The 8,431-nt window shown below is 37.2% G+C and overlaps 1 pseudogene; it reads left to right on the top strand.

Annotated features, from left to right (window-relative positions):
* The first annotated feature begins 350 nt into the window (after positions 1–350).
* Positions 351–573, top strand: LOC115288716 (annotated as a pseudogene).
* The last annotated feature ends 7,858 nt before the right edge of the window (positions 574–8,431 follow it).

The following is an 8,431-nucleotide window of genomic DNA, read 5'->3' as shown; positions in this document are numbered from 1 at the left end:
TTTCTTGAAACAGGCCTGAAGTACAATGTATTTTCCTCTTAGGACTGCCGCCTTTGCTGCATCCCAGAGCTTTGGATTGTTGTATTTTCATTTTCATTTGTTTCCATAGATTTTTAAATTTCTTCTCTAATTGCCCGATTGGCTCATTTGTTCTTCAGTAGGGTGGTCTTTAACCTCCATGTTTTTGGAGGTTTTCCCTGTGATTCATTTCAAGTTTCATAACATTGTGATCTGAAAGTGCGCATGGTATGATCTCAATTCATTTATATTTATTGAGGGCTGCTTTATGACCCAGGATGTGCTCTATCTTGGAGAATGTGCCATGCTCACATGATTAGAAAGTGAATTCCATTGCTTCTCGGCCTTTTGGCTAAGATCAAGTGTAGAAAGTGAATTCCATAGCTTCAGGATGTGGAGTTCTAAATATATCTGTCAAGTCCATCTGGTCCAATGTCTCATTTAGGGCCATTATTATTATTATTATTAATTTATTTTTTAGCAATTCTCTGTCTAGTTGATCTAGTCATTGCTGTAAGTGGAGTATTAAAGTCTCCTGCAATTAGCACATTCTTATCAATAAGATTGCTTCTGTTTATGATCGTTTTATGTATTGAGGTGTTTCTGAATTTGGTGCATAGACATTTATAATTGTTAGCTCTTCCTGATGGAGAGACCTTGTAATTATCATATAATGCCCTTCTTCATCTCTTGTTACTGCCTTTACTTTAAAGTCCAGTTTGTCTGATATAAGTATAGCTACTCCAGCTTTCTTTTGACTTCCAGTATCATTAAAGATATTTCTCCATCCCCTTACTTTCAATCTGAAGGTGTCCTCAGGTCTAACATGAGTCTCATGTAGACAGCAAATGGATGGATTTTGGGTTTTTTATCCATCCTGATACCCTATCTCTTTTGGTTAGAGCATTTAGTCCACTTATGTTCAGTGTTATTATTTAAAAATATGGGTTTAGAGTCATTGTGTTCTCTCTAGGGTTCATGCTTGTAGTGGTGCCTCTGGTGCCTTGTGTTCCTTGCAACATTTCCTTCAAAAAGTCCCCCATACGATTTCTTGTAGGATTGGATTATGGTGATGAATTCCTTTTATTTTTGTTTGTTTGGGAAACATTTATCTCTCCTATTCTGAATGACAGGCTTGCTGGATAGAGGATTCTTGGCTGCATATTTTTTCTGTTCATCACATTGAAGATTTCCTGCCATTCCTTTCTGACCTGACAGGTTTCAGTAGATAGGTCCACTACTACGCTGATAGGTCTCCCTTTGTATGTTAGGACCCTTTTATCCTTAGCTGCTTTCAGAATTCTCTCTTTATATTTATATTTTGCCAGTTTCACCATGATATGTCATGCAGAAGATCAATTCAAGTTATGTCTGATGGGAGTTCTTTGTGTTTCTGGGATTTCAATGTCTGTTTCCTTCCCCAGATTAGGGAAGTTCTCAGCTATATTTTGTTCAAGCACCCCTTCAGCCCCTTTTTCTCTCTCTTCTTCTTCTGGAATTCCTATGATATGGATATTATTCCATTTGATTGCATCACTCAGTTCTCAAATTCTCCTTTTGTGCTCCTGGATCAATTTATCTTCCTTTTTTTGGCTTCCTCTTTTTCTATAATTGTGTCTTCTAATTCACCTATTCTCCTCTTTGCCTCTTCAATCCGTGAAGTGGCCACCTCCATTTTATTATGCACCTCATTTGTAGCATTTTTAAATTCCTCATACTATTTTTAAGGTCCATAATCTTTGGAGCAGTAGCTTTTCTGGTGTCTTCCATGCCTTTTTTAAGCCCAGCCATCAATTTTATGACTGTTGTTCTAAATTCTTGGTCTATTATGTTGCTTATATATATTTTGAGCAATTTTTTAGCTTTCATTTCTTCCTGGAATTTCTTTAGAGGAGAGTTCTTCTGTTTCATCATTTTGGCTAGCTTTCTATCTCATAAGTTTTAAAAGCTTGTTATGCATTCTGCACTTGTGAATGCTATATTAAAGGAGGCTCATTGACTGTCCATGGCCTGTCCATTCAGGAAAGTTCTTTTAATGGTGTCCCTTGGTTTCTCTTGTTGTGCCTTTAGTTATTTTATTTCCCTACTTGTAGTGATATTTGGGACTCTCTACCATGTGTACTTTGGCTTGTTTCTTGAGGTAGCCCTATGAGGCTGTCTTCTTAGTGGACTCTGTCTCTTTTCCACCCAGACTCTTGTGGTTCAGTGTCCTTTGGCTTCAGCCCTTCTTTGTTTGAGTGGTGTGGGCAGGAAGTACAATGCTCCCTATTTCTCCACCATCTTGCCAATCTCTGAAATCAAGATTCTTAACAGTTATAAAATGTAGGCCTAAAGTTAATACACAAAATCATAAATTATAAAGATATTATTAAATTCTATTGAAGAGTAACCTTTCAAAATCACCCATCTATTAGCATGTACATGTGTGTCTGTGTATGTATGTAGAAAGTTCTTGTATTAAGAAACAACAATAGATATTTTACAGGCTTGCAACCAGCCTAAGAATAGGCTGCTATGCTCCCCTTGGTTTCATGGAAAAGGCTTGGAGTTTAAAGTTGGTTATTCTGAATTCAGTTTTCTGCTAACCTTCAGAAGATAAAGCTTCAAGGCACTTTTGCCATCTCTGATAAGCAGAGCAGGGGTGGAAAGAACAGTGGAGCTTTCTGTGAAGATTTCCTGTTGGAGCTAATCTGACCCGGTTGTTTTCCCAAGGCCGCCATTCTCTTTCAAGCTGGCTTCAGGATGCTTTCTCTGTATACTCTTTCCCTAGAACTGTTTTATTTGTGACATGTGTGTGTGTGAGAGAGAGAGAGACAGACAGACAGACAGACAGACAGACAAACCAAAGGAGGGACAGAGAGAGAGGGAAGACATAGTATCCAAATCAGGCTCCAGGCTCTGAGCTATCCTCACAGGAACCAACACAAGGCTCAAACCCACAAACCGTGAGATCATGACCTGAGCCGAAGTTGGATGCTTAACCTACTGAGACACCCAGGCACCTCATCTTGTGCTAGAACTTCTGTAACAAAGTACCAAAAACTGAGTAGCTTAAACAACAGAAATTTATTCTCTCACTATTCTAGAAGCTGGAAGTCTGGAATCAAGGTGTCAGCAGGACAAAGTCCTTCTGAAAGTTTTAGGGGAAAATCCTTCTTTGACTTTGCTGGCATCCTTGGTGTTCCTTGACTTATAGAGAAGCATCATTCCAGTCACATGGCCGTCTTCTCTCATATTGTACTCTTTGTGCTTATCTGCCTCCCCCTTTTCATAGACTGGTGTATAGGACGAGGGCCTACACTAATGACCACATTTATCTCACTTACACCTGGGAAGACCTTATTTTAAATAAGGCCACATTCTGAGGCACTGAGGTTAGAATTCCAACATATGTTTTTGAGGAGACACAATCCAACCCATGCCATTTAAGGTTTGCCTCTTCCTCTAAAGCTTGCTCACAAAAATAAGAGTGTTCAAGGAATCACGGAGGCACTTTAGTTGCCTTCAATTACTGCCATTCTTATCCATGCTCTATACCTTATGCATACTTTGCCCCTCTCCCTCTATACCCCCTTTTCTTCCAAAAACATGAATATTGTTTTATACTCGCACATTTTCTCTGCAATACTCTCCCCTATTCCCTACCTCCTTTATACAAATACTGATGATAATTCATCAGTACTTCATCTAAGAAACCTTAAGAGGTAGGCAATATTATTTTCAAGATTTCCACTTGATCTTATGTGTTTCCAATTTCTACATGGACAAGACTCCATTAATAACCAGAGCAGGCAGGCAGAAATAAGAAGCATTGCCACATTACTGCAGTGGAGAAATCTCTCTGGGAGTGGTAAGATGAAGAGAGCTGTCCCTTTCACTCCTTATTCCACGAAATACTTTAAAGAGATGGCAGATTGGAAGTGAAACAGGATGAAACGCCTTTCTTAAAGGGTCAGACATTTGGTAACAATGTGTAATATCTGCCCTTCATAAGGAAAAGGATTCTTTAAAAAATATTTTTAATGTTTATTTACTTTTTGAGAGAGAGAAGAAAGAGAGAGAGAGGGAAGGACAGAGAGAGAAGGGGACAGGGGATCTGAAGCAGGCCCTGTACTGACAGCAGAGAGCAGCCCGACATGGGGCCTGAACTCAGAAACTGTGAGATCATGACCTGAGCTGGATTTGGATGCTTACCCAACTGAGCCACCCAGGCCCCCCAAGGAAAGGGGTTCTGATGATGTCTTTTGATTTGTTTGGTGGGAGTTTATATAAAGGATTGTTGCCAAAAGCAATCTTATCTACTTTGTCATCATTTCCCCTAAATCTCGTTAGAGCTCTTTATAGTAGATGTTAGGTTAAAGGTATAGAGATGTTGCTATACCTCATTCTTTAAGACAGGTGATGGTTTTGGCTGCCATAATGTGCTGTAAAGCATTGCTGTATACTGATAAAACACAGCTCTCAAAGACAATGAGAAACACACCCATTGTCAAACAAAATTAAGTTTATTACTGTGTTACAGGATGTCTTTGTGAGAGAAAGTTTGTAGGTAAGGAGGAAGAACTTTCTGAGCAGAGGAGGTAATATATGCAATGCATAGAGATGTAAATTTTGATGGTACATTTAAGGACCTGTATCAGGTCTACTGTGACCGGAGCATAGGGCTTATTTGGGGGCAAACAGGAATAAGAATAGGCCAGGTCATGGACACCTCTGTATGCCTGATAAAGATTTGGAGGTTTTTTTGTTTGTTTTGTTTTAATAGACAATGAGGAATCATTGAAGGATTATAAGCATGCTAGTGATATAGTTATATTTGCATTTTAGGAATACCTTTTTAAAATCAGAAGAAAGGATAAAGTTGAGAAATTGAGACTTTTGCAATAGTTTAGGCTTGAAAGGATTAGACCTTGAAATAGATCTGTGACTTAGGAGTGATTTGTGGGTTGTGTCAGAGATGAAATTGTATGACTTAGTAGGTGATGGGGATGAAGTAGAAGGAAGAATTCAGAGCAGGAATAGCAAATAGATTTCAATACAGAGTGATAACTCAGATGAGTGTAAAATGCCTTCCGGGAGTCCTCAGTTCAGAGTGATTGGAGGACTATTTGAGCATGTTCTAGAAAAGTGATGGATTAAACAATAGTTGGTTGGCATGAGAAAGGAGATGGGGTACATTTGTCATGTGAAAATGGCATTATTCATTGCCTAACTAGAAACTGTTTCCCCATTCTCTCTTCCTTCAAGAACTTTAATTTTCTCCCAGACAGCCCCTCTGGGATATAATTCATGTTCTTTGGGAAAAGTTGATTACATCAGGAAACTTCAGTAGATATTCATGATAGGTTGTCCAATCCACCTTTGCAAATGGATGGTTTATGAACCTAGCCCAAAGCTAATCGGCACTTGACACTTCCCCAAGCATTGTGGTTAGTTTAGGAATGAGCATGTCAGTTCAGGTCAATGAAATGCCAGGGGAGTTTTTCTGTGGGTTTCTAGGAAAGAAGTTTCCTGCTCTTAAGAGTAAGCCAGGATTTAAGCCAACTGTAATGATCCAATAAATATCCTTGTTTAAATCAGTTTGAGCTAAGATTTATGTTACCCGCAGTCAAAAAAAAATTATTTAATGATTTCTTTTCTCCATTTAGCACAACTCCCAAATTTCTACTTTCAATGACCAGGTGGATGTTGGTTCCATTCATCAAGCCAGAAAATAGAAGAAAGGTTTTGAGGTAGTTGTATTTTTGAAACATATAGCGCATCTATAGAAAGATACCCAATAAATATATGTATATGCATGTATAGACTTCAAGAATTAGATCTAGGTTGGAGTTTTAGATTTGGAAATAATTTGTGAACAGTAAGTACTTTGAGGCATTGTGCAATATTAGATATATCACTGTAGGGGGTGGAAACAAGTGTGGTGTTTTTGATGACATAGTCATAGAGTGGCTAGGATTGGGTAGAATACAAAATATGAGTATATATTAAATCTAATGGAGGAAAGTATTGTGTCTTGAAACTTTTACTATTTTAGTTATGTAGATTTATGTTCTGGGTCATAATATAAAATATATTTATTACTATGAGTAACAAAGTTTCCAAAGCATTTATGTAGAGTGAGAAACAGAAAAGTGATAATAAAACTGGGAGACAAGTAAGCAGAAGGCATGGGAAGAGAAATCTGAATAGGAGGTGATGGAGAAAGTTAAAATGGGCCAGGGAAGTAATGAGTTGTTAAAACCCACATGGAATGTTTTCATCTCTTTTCAAAACTATCTATAATTCCCTTTTTATAAAAATTTGTCATGCACCCACAAGCTGATGGATGTCACATTTGAGTAGTTCAACATTTGATGTAGTTACTATTAAATATCTTATCCATCTTGCCCCTACAAAAAAATGCCCTTACTTCATGTCCTCTGATCCTATATGCCTGGCTCATCCAGTCTCCTGAGTCTTGAACCCTCATCTTTTCTCAATACCCCATTTCTTTTTCCATAATGATTCTGAATTTTCATCAGCTTCAAAATTTTATTTTCAGCATCCTTCCATGCACGCTTAAGAACCTCTACTTCAGGAGGTGCCTGGATGACTCAGTTGGTTGAGTATCCAACTCTTGATTTGGGCTCAGGTCATGATCGTGGGGTCATGGGATCCAGCCCCATGTTGGGCTCTGTGCTGAGCATGGGGCCTGCTTAAGATTCTTTCTCTCTCTCTCTCTCTCTCTCTCTCCCCACTCACATGCATGCTCTCTCTCTCTAATTTTTTTCAATTAAAATTTTTTTTTAAAAAAATGACCCTCTACTTCAGGTATTTTAAACTATTTAGATTATTTCACACCTAACATGACTAAAAATATTTTAGAAAGCAAAGAAAATTATCAATTTTGTTTCTTAGAACTGAATTATATCTCACATGAATACAGTCTTTTTTATTGAAAAGTTTAATGAAATTGGTGCATATAGACATAGATTGACAGACTGAATCAGTTTTCTTTACTTGAATCATAGAAAAAACCCCTCATTTTCACAGAGAAAGCTGTAGTGTGATGTTATAGGAAATCCCCACAGACTTAGTTGGATCAAAATTCAATTCTGTGTTAAATAGATCTGAAGCAGCATGGATCACTGTTTCCTGCAGCATCCCATGTAGTCATAAAACTTTCATGCTGGCACCTAACAAATCAATGATATTTTTAAAAGACTTTCACTTTTTGTGGACTTGTTTGAATAGCTAGAAGGATTAATTTGCTTTCTCATCAAGGTACAAACCACATAATACTGCATAATGAATATTCTAATACACTGTCTATTCAATGAGTGCTTCTTTGTTATGTAAGGTGTACCACAATTTCAAAATATGTCTGGGATATTATTTGGTTCTTATTGTATAATGTTAATTTACAGTCCACAAATGCATTCCTCTAAAAATCTGCGAATAAAAGGAGCTCATCTCAAGAAAAGAATAGAATGTTTTGTTTCTCACTGAATTTGAATTAAAAAGCAAAAATAGAAAATTTACAAATGCATACTTTTAACTCTGAAGACACACAAAAATAAAAATAAAAAAGAGCAACTTTTGAACACGTATAGCATTACTTATAGCACTACTTGTATAACAATTAGTTTTGTTCAACAAACCTATTTTTTATACCAAACCAAAATATCTATCAGCAGGGAGTGAACTATGGTAAAATCACATAACGGGATATTATGCAGCTATTAAAGTAATATTACTATATTACTCTATAGTGATCTCAACTACCTATTGTTGATAAAACTTCAGTTTATAGAATAGCATTCCAATAGAATTCTAAGAATTGTTCAACATATTTTTCATACAACATTAACATGTTCTTTAGAACCCTGCTACTCTTCCTTCAGGAGGGAGAGTATATAAAGATATATATCTCACTTTGAAACTTGGGAGACTTTTTGACTGTCTTATTAAGGTATGATGGAAGTGAACTATGTCACTTCCAAGATGAGGTTATAAATGGCAATTAACTTCTGCCAGTCACCAGTTGATTACTTTTGACTATATTCATCATGGATACAGTAGCACTCTATTTTCAGTGGAACACACTAATTGTGGATGTGGATTTGCCTTCCTTCCCACCATAGTTCCAAAATCACCATCCTTAGATTTATAACATGTCCTATTCACTTTCATGATATTCCACCAAGAACTTCTGACCAAGAAACTAATTTTTCAGCAAATGAAGCAATGAGTTGATGCTTATTGGGTAGATTGGCCTTTGAAGACTCAATAACGGAACCAGTTTGTTTGCTATACTTGTGGGGTGAGATTCCAGAATGCAGCATATATTCTAAATGAATGATTAATATATAGTATGGCTTCCCTCATAGTTAGGATCGATGGGTCTGGGAATCAAGGAGTGGGAGTAGGA

This window comes from Suricata suricatta, chromosome 3 (assembly GCF_006229205.1).
Source record: "Suricata suricatta isolate VVHF042 chromosome 3, meerkat_22Aug2017_6uvM2_HiC, whole genome shotgun sequence".
Classification (NCBI taxonomy): Eukaryota; Metazoa; Chordata; class Mammalia; order Carnivora; family Herpestidae; genus Suricata; species Suricata suricatta.
Note: the sequence above shows the minus strand (reverse complement) of the source record. Positions and strands in the feature narration are given on the sequence as shown.